Source organism: Pleurodeles waltl, chromosome 4_1, assembly GCF_031143425.1.
Source record: "Pleurodeles waltl isolate 20211129_DDA chromosome 4_1, aPleWal1.hap1.20221129, whole genome shotgun sequence".
Classification (NCBI taxonomy): Eukaryota; Metazoa; Chordata; class Amphibia; order Caudata; family Salamandridae; genus Pleurodeles; species Pleurodeles waltl.
The window spans coordinates 1005438293-1005454334 of record NC_090442.1 but is presented as its reverse complement, the minus strand read 5'-3'; the positions used below and the strand labels follow the sequence as shown (position 1 = coordinate 1005454334).

Here is a 16042-nt window from a genome sequence, read left to right as displayed (position 1 = left end):
TACCTTCTACAAGGTCCAGGGGGGATTGGAACGCTTTAGATAGTGACATAAAAACAAAAAAAATCCTTAATATTTCAAATATACTTGGGAGAAAAACATTATTAAGCACAGTAAACAACGTTTTCATGATAAATCTAGCAAGATAGTTAAGAGAATAGGGGAGAAAATAAACTAGAATTCACCTTCGAAAAGTCAAATGGCGAGAAAGTGGAAATTAAAGTATGGGTGACTAGTAGTAGGAAAGGTTTATGTGATATAGAAAGATACAAACCAGAAAATAAACGTAAAGATGTACAGTCAAAAGGAACATGAAGGGCCAGTTGTACAGCATTTACACATACCAGTCTCTGAGTATTGGCAAGAGCCAATGAGATAGTACTAATGAGGCACTGAAAGATTAGGTAGGAGAGTCGGTATTGAATTAAACTCTTTAGGGTTGTTGATTGAAAAGCAGTTGAGCAAAGGCTGTGTAGAGAAGGTAGACCAGGATTAGCCTTAATCTCTCCTTGAAGGCACATAATGAGGAATTGACCGGGATAGGAGGTTGTCGGAGAGGGAAATGACGAATGTCGGGGTGCATTCTAATTAGGATTGAGTTATTGAACATTGTGCTAAATACAGTGGCCTCGAGGAGAAGAGGCTCCGACTAGTGAAGGAAGCAGAGCCCTACTGAAATTTTCAGTTTCCTTAAACATGAGAAAAGCCAGTGTAAAAGGTTGTGTGCTCCCCTTTTAAAAAGAGCACCCTTGATGGTTGGGCATCATGTTTTGTGATAGACAGGATTTGTAAGTGCATATTAGGTCATAGTTGGATGCAGGTGATATTTTTTAACCCCTTTTTTGCATTTCAGCTAGTTATGTTGTAGAACATCACTTCTGTCATTTGTGCAAGTTTACTTAGTGAATGTAATCCATGGAACAGCAGAGTTTAAGCAATTAAATATTCAGAAGGATAACATATCATGTAATACACATGCATGCTTAAACTCTGCCAGTTGTGTTAACAGCTGTCCATGGCAGTGCAGGGCATTTTCTGTATTTGTTTTGTCTTGCTCTCTAGGTAGGTCTTTGCTATGGGTATATATCATAAAGACATGTCCAGATATAAGAATATGTTTGCAGTATATGTAGCTGTAGCTCAGGTCCTGTGCACATTCCTCCCAACTACTGTTCTGGATTATTCCAAGCTGTTTTTCATCAAATAAGGAGTTTTGGTTTCAATGTACCAGTAGTACTGCTCTTGAAAACTACAGTGCACCAGGACACAGACTTCACCTCAGATTGCTTTTTTCATATCCTTGTACTTGGATATTGTAAGGAAATGCCTCCTTGGCATGGTTGCCCCCTGACTTTTTGCCTTTGCTGATGCTATGTTTACAATTGAAAGTGTGCTGAGGCCTGCTAACCAGGCCCCAGCACCAGTGTTCTTTCCCTAACCTGTACTTTTGTATCCACAATTGGCAGACCCTGGCATCCAGATAAGTCCCTTGTAACTGGTACCTCTAGTACCAAGGGCCCTGATGCCAAGGAAGGTCTCTAAGGGCTGCAGCATGTCTTATGCCACCCTGGAGACCTCTCACTCAGCACAGACACACTGCTTACCAGCTTGTGTGTGCTAGTGAGGACAAAACGAGTAAGTCGACATGGCACTCCCCTCAGGGTGCCATGCCAGCCTCTCACTGCCTATGCAGTATAGGTAAGACACCCCTCTAGCAGGCCTTACAGCCCTAAGGCAGGGTGCACTATACCATAGGTGAGGGTACCAGTGCATGAGCATGGTACCCCTACAGTGTCTAAACAAAACCTTAGACATTGTAAGTGCAGGGTAGCCATAAGAGTATATGGTCTGGGAGTCTGTCAAACACGAACTCCACAGCACCATAATGGCTACACTGAAAACTGGGAAGTTTGGTATCAAACTTCTCAGCACAATAAATGCACACTGATGCCAGTGTACATTTTATTGTAAAATACACCACAGAGGGCACCTTAGAGGTGCCCCCTGAAACTTAACCGACTATCTGTGTAGGCTGACTAGTTCTAGCAGCCTGCCACAAACCGAGACATGTTGCTGGCCCCATGGGGAGAGTGCCTTTGTCACTCTGAGGCCAGTAACAAAGCCTGCACTGGGTGGAGATGCTAACACCTCTCCCAGGCAGGAATTGTCACACCTGGCGGTGAGCCTCAAAGGCTCACCTCCTTTGTGCCAACCCAGCAGGACACTCCAGCTAGTGGAGTTGCCCGCCCCCTCCGGCCAGGCCCCACTTTTGGCGGCAAGGCCGGAGAAAATAATGAGAATAACAAGGAGGAGTCACTGGCCAGTCAGGACAGCCCCTAAGGTGTCCTGAGCTGAGGTGACTCTAACTTTTAGAAATCCTCCATCTTGCAGATGGAGGATTCCCCCCAATAGGGTTAGGATTGTGACCCCCTCCCCTTGGGAGGAGGCACAAAGAGGGTGTACCCACCCTCAGGGCTAGTAGCCATTGGCTACTAACCCCCCAGACCTAAACACGCCCTTAAATTTAGTATTTAAGGGCTACCCTGAACCCTAGAAAATTAGATTCCTGTAACTACAAGAAGAAGGACTGCCCAGCTGAAAACCCCTGCAGCGGAAGACCAGAAGACGACAACTGCCTTGGCTCCAGAAACTCACCGGCCTGTCTCCTGCCTTCCAAAGATCCTGCTCCAGCGACGCCTTCCAAAGGGACCAGCGACCTCGACATCCTCTGAGGACTGCCCCTGCTTCGAAAAGACAAGAAACTCCCGAGGACAGCGGACCTGCTCCAAGAAAAGCTGCAACTTTGTTTCCAGCAGCTTTAAAGAACCCTGCAAGCTCCCCGCAAGAAGCGTGAGACTTGCAACACTGCACCCGGCGACCCCGACTCGGCTGGTGGAGATCCGACGCCTCAGGAGGGACCCCAGGACTACTCTGATACTGTGAGTACCAAAACCTGTCCCCCCTGAGCCCCCACAGCGCCGCCCGCAGAGGGAATCCCGAGGCTTCCCCTGACCGCGACTCTTTGAACCTAAAGTCCCGACGCCTGGGAGAGACCCTGCACCCGCAGCCCCCAGGACCTGAAGGACCGGACTTTCACTGGAGAAGTGACCCCCAGGAGTCCCTCTCCCTTGCCCAAGTGGAGATTTCCCCGAGGAACCCCCCCCTTGCCTGCCTGCAGCGCTGAAGAGATCCCGAGATCTCTCATAGACTAACATTGCGAACCCGACGCTTGTTTCTACACTGCACCCGGCCGCCCCCGCGCCGCTGAGGGTGAAATTTCTGTGTGGACTTGTGTCCCCCCCGGTGCCCTACAAAACCCCCCTGGTCTGCCCTCCGAAGACGCGGGTACTTACCTGCAAGCAGACCGGAACCGGGGCACCCCCTTCTCTCCATTCTAGCCTATGTGTTTTGGGCACCACTTTGAACTCTGCACCTGACCGGCCCTGAGCTGCTGGTGTGGTGACTTTGGGGTTGCTCTGAACCCCCAACGGTGGGCTACCTTGGACCAAGAACTGAACCCTGTAAGTGTCTTACTTACCTGGTAAAACTAACAAATACTTACCTCCCCTAGGAACTGTGAAAATTGCACTAAGTGTCCACTTTTAAAACAGCTATTTGTCAATAACTTGAAAAGTATACATGCAATTTTGATGATTTGAAGTTCCTAAAGTACTTACCTGCAATACCTTTCGAATGAGCTATTACATGTAGAATTTGAACCTGTGGTTCTTAAAATAAACTAAGAAAAGATATTTTTCTATATAAAAAACCTATTGGCTGGATTTGTCTCTGAGTGTGTGTACCTCATTTATTGTCTATGTGTATGTACAACAAATGCTTAACACTACTCCTTAGATAAGCCTACTGCTCGACCACACTACCACAAAATAGAGCATTAGTATTATCTCTTTTTACCACTATTTTACCTCTAAGGGGAACCCTTGGACTCTGTGCATGCTATTCCTTACTTTGAAATAGCACATACAGAGCCAACTTCCTACAGATATGCTTTGAGTGTTTTGTCTCTGTTGCAACTAAAAATGTGAAAGAGGATGACACTTGAGCACTGAAGACCACAAGTGACGCCAACATGTCAGCACCTAGGACCCAACTAGTTTTGGAAGTGTGTACTGAGAATTCTTCATTTAGGTTTTGCTCCTGTTGCATTAGCAAGTTCTGGTGGTCAGACTTAACAAAGAGTCTGTAAAGTCTATATAATGAGGGACCACAACAAGACTGCCTTCTCTGCGTGTAATGCCTTTCTGTCAAATAAATACAATCTTGCACGACTAGAAGTAAGTTGGGTGTGCTATTAGAAAATGCAGTGCCAGGACTCCAAAGAGCCCCCCTCTGGAGTGGTAGCTGAGGATGTTGAAGGCTTTGAGTCTGATAAGGATATGGGAGGACCATTTTATACAACAGAGAAAGAGAGTGGCATCCTATCTACAAATGTCCTGTAGACTCTGAAATAGCTCAATATTCAGGTACCCCTTTGAAATCAAACCCCAGGACAAAGACTAAACCATACGATGCTGGGGTCAACACCAAGGACTGGTCCCAACACCCTCAGCCTCAAAAGATACCCATCCACATACCAAGGAACTTTCTTGCACAGACGAAGCCTATACTTGACTCCATAGAAAGAAATGTCCCTGAGAGCGGAACCAGCACCAAAAAAGCTCAACAGTCAGCATCACCTCTTGTATTTGCACTGTGCTTCCATACTGAATGACATTTAAAGGTACACTTCCTGGAAGAGTAAGGCTGACCGTGAAGTTAAGATTCTCAAAGCTAAGAGGAATGTCCAGGCCTTGCTCAAATAGACCCCAGATAAGGAGGGGCGGAAGAGATCCAACAAGCAAGATGGCTGCAATCGTGTGAGGCTCTTGCATCCCGAGCACACAATCCGATATAATCCTGACCAAAAAGAGTGTACTGCTTCACGATCTGGTGTCCGTTGGACGCTGATAACGGGGGTGACCCCCCGAGAGACTTCCAGAACAAGACCATGAGAAATGCCAGCGCGTACCCGTTACGTGGCGATGGGGCCTACCTAGTTGGCTGAGGCCCCGAGCACCCCCATGCTGGGACACTACACGCAAGATGCTGACAACTGCGCCTGGAGGAGGATCTCGGGGAGCCGCGCTGATCGTCTGTCCCTGGTGGGGAGCAGTGTGTCGGGTCACCAGGACCGTGTGGTCCGCAAAGATCGGCTGGGTCAGGCACGGGGGCGAACTGAGTGCAGCGCCGTCGAGGCCGACTACCAGAAGGTACGACGCGGCTGAGTGCTGGGGGACAAAATAGCAGACATCCACGGGGGCTGGTTGACGCCGGGGTGCCAACGGAGGGTCTGGTTGCGATGCACATAGCAGACGTCAAAGTGGAAGACTGGGGTGCTGTGGCTGGTGTTCCGGTGACCCTAGACAGCACAGCTGATAGAGGCGTTACGGCAGAAAGCAGCGGCAAAGCTGATCACCGGCGGGTGAACTAGGAGACAAGCCAGATCACTGACCCAAAACTGCGGGAACAACAACCTGAACTCACATTGACCTGCGCTGTGGGTCAAGACAGTCGAACGTCTCTCCACTGTGAACGACCATCCCTGTTGTTGACCCGACTGGTGGAACCCTCATTCCCCACACAAACCACCCCCCAACCCTTATCACCCCCCTCCAGCGGACCGGCTCTGGCAGAAAGGTGGCTGCGATGAGGGGGGGGGTCCTGATTGGGTTCCTGTTTCCCATGCTGCGGCAGAGCCACTGTTGTGTTGCTGTACCTTGAGACAGGCTGCCTTGGGGAAATCAGACACTAAGCAGCCAAAGCTACAGTTTGGAGCCAATAAATCGACCACAGCACCTCCAGAAGCCATGGACAATAATGACGCCCAACCTGCCCAGGGGGAGCACTCAGAAATGGGAAAAAATGAAGGTGCTACTGCTTACCATGCAGTCCAGCCTACCCTCGATTGATAGTAAAATGGACAATATGACCGCCAGGCTGTACCTGCTCACTAATAAGCTCTAAAAACATGCAGGGTGCATATCTTAAATCGAACAGCGCATTTCTCATGTCGAAGACACAATATGTGCAAAAATACGAACAACTCTTGCAAATGGACAAACTCCTCAAAATCATTGCGAACAAAAATGAAGACTTAGAAGCCAGGTCAAGGAGAGACAATCTACGTATAGTAGGCGTTCCGGAATCCATAGATATTGGACGCATGGAACAATATGTGGAACACATGCCCACTACTCTGGTGAGGAACCCTTCTCCAAGATGCTGGTAGTGAAGAGAGCACACAGAGTCCTGACAGCGAAGCCTTCACCTGAGGCTGCGCCCTGACCAATAATTGCCTGCCTGCTGAACTATAGGTACAGCGACACCACACTAAGGTTGGGCCGCGAAAGACACCCCCTGCAGTTCGATGGCAATGAGATATCGATCTACCCTGATTTGACCATGGTGGTGCAGGAGGCTTGCAAAAAAATACGCCACCGTCAAGCAGAAAATGAGACAAGCGAACATTTCCTATGCAATGCTGTACCCAGCGCACCTAAAGATCACACATAAAGGGAAAAGGCTGATCTTTGCAAGCCGCAACAGGCCAATGACTATCTGAAACACAACTGCGGACGAGAGTTGCAGAGGAGACAAATTGGCGCAGGTCCAGAACCGACTTCTACCCTGTCAGACCAAGACTGATCCCATCTTAAACTGAAGCTGGGCAATCCTAGCACAAACTACTGTGATTCCCAAATGATGCCTTGGGAGCGGAGCACCCCCCCAAAGACCAACCACACAACCATTAATTGCTACCTTTGAAAACCCAAATGAACGCCATGCATCACTCTGGGAACAATGACTAGCTAGTCAAAGCAGGCTTTCCTGGGCACTTTACAAGATGCCCGGGCTCCCTCTGACATCTGAGGGGCTCTAGCGCGCCTTCCTAGCTGGCCTCCCACTGGGACGTTCCCTGTTACCCTTGGAGATTCAGTGTTTCAAGTTTGTAGTTATTTTTTGGGATTTCAAAGGGTGGGCAATTCCGGGCGGAATTGGGCTGCCGAGGTGGGAGGCGGGGTTGGAAGGGGAGTTCAACTGTTACCCAGGGTCACATCAACACATATCCCAACTGCACACAACATTGACTATTAACCAGCTGCATTCCGCACTTCCCCCAAAACTGTCCAGGCCCGTAACAGCATCTCTAAATGTCAGCGTTCAGGGAAGTAACCCAGTTCACTAGAGGTGGGCATGCACTAAATTGCCTGACATGGAACGTGCGGGGACTGGGCGACCCGCGCAAGAGGTGACACATCCTAGTGTACCTAGAGAGACCCAACATATATAACACTCCTACAGAAGACCCACTTTGGACCTGGGAAGCAGGTTACGTTTGCGACTCGCTGGTCTTTGAATCGTCAACATGCCACCTATTTATCCTACTCGCGTGGTACAACAATCTTAATACGCAAAGACCCCCCATATGTTCCTCTGGGTGCTAGAAACGGTCCACAGGGTAGATACACAATTATCTGGGCCGAATAGTGCAAAAATCCATCATAATAGCCCACTGCTATGCGCCCAATGTAGACGCTCCCACTTTCTTTGACTCAGTATGGAGCTGCGTTGTGAAAGTTGGATCAAAATATCTTGCATTGGGTGGGAACTTCAATCTGGCCATAGACCCCCTGGAGGATAGAGGGACTTGGACGATGCTTGCCACAGGGCTGTGGAGCGGCTGAGAGCTGACATCGTGGCACACAGAGTGGTTGACAGCTGGCGCTGGCTGCACTCACTCTGCCATACACTCCAGCTGGTCCAGACTGGACTTTTGGTTCATATCACAATCCCTGGTACCCTGGCTTAGAGAAATCACACATCTAGCCCACACATACTCTGATCACTCCCTGGTCGCATTCAAGCTGTTACTGCCCACAATTCCTGCTCCCCTCGTTACCTGGCGTCTATCCCCAACCATGTTGTTGGATGGTGCATTCCGCTGGCAACTAAAGAGGGAGATAGGGGACTTCTTTGACAGGAACAAGAGGCCTTCAAGTTCACACTCAGAGGGTTTCGCTTGGCAAAGGGCATCGGCATCCTCTGGGACATACGTTCCACACTTGCACTTCTGGAATCGCAAATCAAAGGCTTGGAGACAGAACAGGCCATAACACACAATGCGGTGCGGTGGCTCCGGGAGACATTAACAGACTTTCAGGAGACAGCGGAACGTGAGGCCCTATTTAAGGGAAAAGATGCCCAAGCACGTTCCTAGGGTGAAGGAGAGAGACCAGGTAGGGCTGTGGCCAACACCATCCGTGCAACAAGGCCAGAGAACACAGTAATGGAGATTTGCGACCCCTCTGGCCACCCCCATAGGGACACCCCTGAAATACTCCAGAACTTTGTCACATATTATCAACACCTGTACTCCTCCACTAGAGAACACTCCCCGGATATAGATGGATACTTGGATGTAGCGTTGGCCTGGCTTAGCGACACGCAATGAGAACTCCTTGCAGCTGAACTCGAACATGATGAAATCTGTGAAGCCTTTATGCAGCTAAAATCAGGCAAAGGCCCCAGAGCCCGATGACATACCAGACGAATTTACAAGACCTATGTAGACATACTCGATCCATGGCTAAAAGAAGTCTATAGGGAAACCAAAAAAAATTGCCACCAGCTGCGAATCATATCGACCGCTGTCTCATATCAATTGTGACAAAGATTCTGGTGAAGGTGCTTGCCAACTGATTAAATCTACTGATGACTTTCTTGACTAGGCAGTACCAATCTGGGTTTGTCCCAGGTAGATCCACATCGCATTACCTGAGCACCTTCTTCGCTATTTAACAAAGCATAGACCCTGAAACTCCTGCTGTTGCTACCTTCCTAGATGCATATAGGCCTTTGACACCCTTCAGTGGGATTATCTAATGGTGAAATCAAAACGTATGGGGTTCCCACATGCCTACATGGCCTGGATTTCCTTATTATATTCTGGTCCATCAGCCACTGTGCAGATCAATGGAATTCGATCCACACCATTTCGCATAGAGAGAGGAACCAGGCAGGGATGCCCACTGTCGCCACTGCTATTTGCTCTGGCGATGGAACCTCTAGCGGCCATGCTCCGCCAACATCACAATAGCTACGCAACACGCACCCCCAATAGACATATCCTAATTTCGCTCTATGCAGATGACGTAACACTGTACCTAAGGAATCCGGCTGAGAGCTTAAATCCCGTATTACGGGAATTCATCAAATTTGGCCACATGTCAGGAGTCCAAATAAATTGGGGAAAATCACATGTATATCCATTAACAACTAACACAACTCACACCTGTCCGAACTTCCCCCTTCAATGGATTGACACCAGTCTCAGCTACTTAGGCATAGAACTTCCCCGTAATAAGCAAGAACTGATGCGATTAAATTATGGGGTGATGCTAGACGATATACAATCTAAAGTTACACGATGGATTGCTTTGCCCCTCTCGATGGCCGATCGCATATCACTAATGAAAATGATCATACTCCCCAAGCTACTCTACTTATTTTTAAATATACTGTTCCCATCAACTAGACATTTTTTTAAAGTGCTGAAAACGCAGATGATTTGGTTGGCATGGGCAGGCAAACAGCCACGTCTAAATTGGAAGATCCTCGTACAACCTTTTGCAAATGGGGGCTTCGAGGCTTCTGATCTAGAATTATACTGTCATTGTGCAGAAGCGCATTTTGCACATTACTGGTACCACCCACCTCCGCATATGGCGCACCTGGCAGTAGAGCAGGTATACATGACCCCCAATTCCCATTCCACATATCTGAGACCAGATATGGTTATCACCTCCTCTCTGGACTCTACGTGGCATGCACACAGAGAGCCTGGAGAAAAATAGCTAATCGTGCAGGTAGCAACCTATTATACTCGCCAGACATGCTGCTATTGAAACAAGAGGCAGTATCGATAATATGCGAAACAGCAGGCGCAAAATTGTTAACAAAGTTGAACACCCATAAATGGGGAGATCTTTATGTTGATACCCATTTCCGGGAACCACACATATTCTCACATGACTGGCTACAACTCCCGCTAGAGACCTTTCTATATTTACGCCGTAAGCGCTCCATCAGAGACCTCACACTATCCTTCCCCTTAGAACCACCTAGGATTAGCACATTTCATGCACTGCTGGATGTGAACTCACCGCAACGCTTGGTTTCTATTCTTTATCACTCAATGCAGCAAGAACAGCCGCTCATTAATGGGAGAGCACACAAGGGCTGGGATGAAGAGTTCCAGACGCAATTATCAGATACACAATGGACATATTGCTGTCAGCAGACTGGTAGAATCACGGCAAGCAGTAGATTGAGAATTATACTCTATAAATATCTACACCGACAGTATCATACCCCCGCGAAACTTTATAGACACAACCTTAGGTCCATTGCCAACTGCACCAGGTGTGGGGCAGAAAACGCAGATTTCGTACACCTGGCCTGGTCATGTCCCCGGTGCTGAATTAATGGAAAGAAATTGAGAGGGCACTATCCACAATGATATCCAATCAGTTAACACTCACACCACTAATTTCTCTACTGGTGTACACTGAGAAGATGGAGGGTGGGCAACGCAGATATGTAGTCTTTAGCCTCCTTCTGGCCAAGCGGAGGGTGGCATGCAAATGGGACAGAGGAAGGGCACCCAAATTTAAAGAATGGCTCTGACTTACTATACAGTAAAATCCAGCTGGAGACTTTTATTGAGCTATAGCCTCCCTCGTCGCGCCATAAAGATAATTTGGCTCCGTTAGACCCGTATCTGCTCCAACACTCAGACAATATCTCAATCGCAGAGCCCCGAAGGTCAATTTTGACACATTAGAAATTTGTGGTCCAGACTGTGTACACCCCTCTCCCCCAAATCCAAAGGGATGGATCCCAAGTTCAAGAGAACTATTACGGCATCCAACGTACTTTATTGGGGGAGGAGAGGATGAAATAGTAAGTATGATACCTTAGGCGCAGAGACCTGTGCTACAAGAACTAATCGAGAGAAGGAAGGCGTGCGGACACCAAGCTTACTGGCTTATTACTATGTGTAGCAAATAATATCAAATGAGATTGAGATGTGGGGCTCGGAAGGGTTGTTAAGTATTACACACTTGTTCTTGTTGAACCTACTGTAAAACCAATAAATAGATGAGAAAAAAAGATCAAGCATGCACCCCAAGATCGACTGTATATCTATAAACGTGTGCCCACCAGATGCACTACTATAAAGCGCGCACTTGTGGCTGGGACAGGGATACAGTGCCCTCAGATAATTAGAGCAAAAAGATAGACAAAGCGAGGAAAAGGAAAACGAAAGCCATAAGGACTGTGCAACTCAATGAATCATTTCAAACTCCATGGGCTTGTTAGCTAGTTATGACAGAAGTCATTGGAAGGAAATAGAAGATCTTATGCAGTAGCGTGCTGAATCTTACAAAAAAGAGAGCAAAATCATAGAGGAAGGAAAGATTTTATCTCCTATCAACATTAGGTGTGTTTTGTATTCAATGGACACAGCCTCAAGGAAAGTTAAAACCAACTTGTATGTGCCTGTCTATGAATATCCGGATTTTGCCCTGAAGTTCAGCAACACCTCGGTGAACTGACAATTGATGGACAACATTTCTTCAACCCTCAAGTATATGACATGTTAGAAAGCAAAAGGGTACAGCCACAGATCCTTGATGATTGGCAGTGCCCCAGCAGGGATGATGACTAAAGCTGAGTGCCGATATCGGGTTTGCCGACTGTCTTGCGACAGCCAGCCCGACATTCACACTTCAGACCGCATTAACCCTTGCTGTTATACAACCGGGTGAATTGTAGACACAGCTCCCCAGTCTCAAAAGGAGCTCTGGGTTAGCCTGCGCCAAGCAATCTTGGCACTTCTCTCATACAGAAAAAAGCATGAGAGCAGCTCCAGGATTGGTTAAGTTTGTTGACTTTTCTACGTAAAGTCGACTCTACCTGATCAGCAGCTCTTTGCTTAGGCTGACGGCACGCAGTATATGTACGTTTTTCGACATTGCATTTGGCGGCGCCACTACATCCGTTAATGATCTGGGCAGAATATTTATGCTGCGGTGAGCCCTGGAGAGCGTGACTGCAAGAGATTACTTACCGTACCCAGTTCAACGCTTGCTCAGGTGAATTTTCATACCGTGTCACTGTCTGCTTATGTGCAGGCCCCCGTTTTGTTTCCATATTTAGCCAGCCTCTAGGGGGAGCCGGTAGATGACTGTCTGAACCCCGCGAATTGTGGCTGTTTTCTAACCCTATAGCCTTGTTTGTACCTGCAAAAAGTGTTCACGCAGAGTTCCTGTTGTGGTGTCTGTCTGAGGAGGACTGTTGCTGGCCTAGGGATCAGTGAGCACACACCGGATGGATGATGGCATCACACGCAAGGGCTGGTTCCTGAGATGGATTGCGTGCGCCATGTCCCCAGGCAAACGCTTGCTCTACAGTCTGTCCCTCAAAGTTTTGGTAGTATTCTCCTGGCTCTGACAGTGTTCCGCCCTCTTATGCACTTGTACTATTTGCACTTGTTTTACTCCTTCGTATTCAGCGATGAAGGTGACCAGTTGGAATTTCATTCTGCAAGGGTTTCTGATCGGGCTGGCTGTTACCAATTTGAAGGGATTCCGAGATTCTGCAAATTCCTTAGCGGAGGGACCATGCCTTGTGTGGGCTGTCATGTGTGACTGTTAAGTAAATGATCTGGGGATGACAACAGATGTCACTAAGCCTTCGACAAGAAAGACTCTCCTGTGTATGATCGTGGATATGTAGGATACAGACTATTCTCCTTATTGTGATGGATTGTGCATCCCGTCTTCAACAGAACAATCTTTTTCATACAGTGTAATTTTGAATTTTGTAAACGTTTGTGCATTGCTCTTTTAATCTTATCAGACCAGTGCTACCCTGCCGTCTGCAGCAAAATGTAATGTATTTTATTTAAATATGCCCTTTCTTCCTTGCCCTGTGTTTTTGTCCTTGGTTGTTTTCCCTACTTTCTATCATGTAAGAACCCCCTTTGAACTGATAAAATGCAAGCATCTTGTACCTTCTTTCCCTCCCTTCGCCCAGGCTTGATTCTTTTCTCTTGCTAAATGTCAAAGAAGGCAGCATCTGAACATGGGTCTGGTACCCGAGCGGGTCTCTCCCTGTTCATGTACCTCATTTTTGATCCCGCTAACTGAAAACCTCACACAATCAACTAACATTCTGCTAAACAACAACCGCAGACAGGAAAGGCGCTAGCGTCACGTCGCAGTCAGTGATAGGAATTGGTGCGAGTGTGAGATGTGCCAGTTGCTAGCTGATCGGCTTTTGAATGCAGGTGATGACGCCCCTTGGCACAGGGATAAAGTTCTGTGGCGTGTGCGTCTGTGCTATTTGCTCATCTCCGCTAAGAGGCTGCCCGTTACAACACAGAAACAACTAGTAATTATTTATGAACGTGCAAGTTTCAGGCCTGGTTCATAGAAGCCTAACTGGGGAATTTTACCGGGAAGACACCAAGATGTCTTTAAGTGACGCAAGTCAGTGAAATGTGTGTACTTACGTTGTAACGTTTCTTAGGTAGAAAAACAAGCAAAAGGAACTGTTAACATTCAAAACAGAAGATTCGGCACCAGAGAAAGCCGGTGCTTCACTTTGCTCTCCATTTATGTGTTGAAATGCACTTCAGATAAAAGCAGCGTCCCTTCAAGTCAAGGCCACTCTGTTCTATCAGCCTCGCCGAGGATGTCTCAGCACAATTTTCTACAGCTGAGCCAACTGACTCCCATCTGCTACCGCTGCTCAGCACGCACAGGCAGCGACCGAGCTGCCAAAGCGGCCTTCGTGACAGCATGGCTGTAATAAGCTTGCTAAATGCACGTTGCACAGGTTATATGTGCACTGCACTGTAAATCCTTCTTGTAAGAAGTCTACCCAACATGTATTTTCCTGAATTGGGCTTCCAGTGCACAACAACTTCTGAATATCCGCACAGGAACTTTTACGTTGCAGAGGTATGTGTGTACTTACATGCAAAGTAGAAATCTTGACATTTGTACTTGTTGGCAGTCTGGCCTTTGCTGGAAATCTCATAGGCAATGTAATCAATCAGTCAGCATTGTTTTCTGTACACCCCACCACTTTCGAAAATCACTAGCGGCCACTGATACCAATCAATAGAGCACCCTTGGTCTTCTGGGATACCAGGAGGCTGATGCTCAAGGGATGACCTGCCAGAGGAGCCCGCACCATAAACCCACAGAGTAGCACTGAGCCCACAAGCACAACAGTGTGAGAACATCCACTAGGTAAGTGCTTTCTGAAGACCATAGCAGCGCCTCAAGGCTGTGACTCTCCACTGCCGAATGTGGCCTACAAATGAGTTTGACAGTGTGTTAGGCTCCTGGGCTGGTATGAGACCGGCACCACAGTCACTGCAGCACAAAAACCTCTGCCACAAAGAGGTGACCTTCTAAGCATTCCTCTTTATCATTCACCACCTGTGAGGAGAAGACAGGGTCTACCTTTTGATCACTGGGTCTTTTCAGTTGTTGGAAGTTTCATACCATCCCTCTAAACTTCGTATCATGCCTATACTAAATTAACCAGGTACTCTTCACACTGTTTCTCAAGGAAGAACACATACCTCTACCAAACGAGGCCATTGAAATAGTGCGTTGTCATTAACCGGGTCAAGGAGTATATTCTGTACTTCCTAATCCTCAACAAGGACAAAACATTGCAACCCTTCCTGGGTTTGAGTGTGTTAAAATGCTACATAACCACAAAACACTTCATGATGGTCACAGTGCTAGATGTTATTTCACTTCTAAGTATGTGAAGCTACATGGTAGCACTTGATTTAAAAGATGCACATTTCCCCATCTCTAGCCATCAGGTGCACCACAAGTTCCTAAGGTTTATGATACATAGAATACATTACCAATTTAAAGTTCCTCTGTTCATATTAACAGCAGCTTCAAAAGTATTTACCAAATGCTTAGAAATCGCACGGAAATATCCTACTACCCCGGGACACATTCACCACCACGGGAAATTGCTGCATCCTGATCTCAAATCACTCGGTTCTGTGATTTGGCACAGGAGATCCTAGAATTTGGTTGTTTGACTTTACCAAAAGAACGCATACAAATTCTAAAAGAGGCTAGAACGTCTACTTGCTGTGCATGCTATGTGTCTAAAGGAATATGTTTTCTGGTTTACTGTGCCAGTGTCCAAATTAGAAACTTGCACACCCCCACACAACTTACTGTCTTTTGTGTGTTTCACCTTCAGAAGACCAGAATTGTTATACTTTTTATAAGAGTATATTTGACAGCCATAGCTGCATGCCAGCATAATGGAGAACATTGATTAGTATTTAAAGTTCCTCTCATTAAAGCTTATTTCCCGTCCCATCTTTGGACCTCAACATTTTCCTCTCCAGAGTCTTGGGGCACTAGTTCAACTCCTTCGCCTGCCCTCTACAGTTTCTTTCATCAATGTTATTCTTCGTAGTAGTAAGTTATCATCTCCTTCACAAGAGTAAGTTAACTTTAGGCTTCATCATTTCAAGAACCTTTTATGCAGTTTCATAAATACAGGGTGGTACTGCACATGCACCCTTGGCCAAAAGTTGTCACCAATTCATGTCAACCACTCTGTAGAGTCACCTTTGTTTTTTCTGTATCAACGCTTGCTAGCTGAAAAAGCTCTGCACGCATTAAATGTTCAGAATTGTCCTGTACTTTGTACATCAAATTCGATCTGTTAGGAGAAGACAACTTTTAATGTCTTGTTCATGGTCCTATTTTAATAATATTGTATGTAGTTTAAAGCTGGATCGGCAAGATGGATTATGAAATGTAGTGAATTATAGTTAGCCAAACTAATTCTTATTGTCAAACCTTGGACACATTCCAGGACCAAAAAGTGAGCTCCCATGGCTTTCTCAGGTACATTCTTTGTA

General features: G+C 46.9%; 1 protein-coding gene across 1 annotated transcript in view; it reads left to right on the top strand.

Moving 5' to 3' along the window:
* The window catches only part of PUS7 (pseudouridine synthase 7), a 255751-nt gene that overhangs the window by 87994 nt on the left and 151715 nt on the right, over nucleotides 1–16042 (top strand). The gene's annotated exons all lie outside the window — the stretch shown is intronic.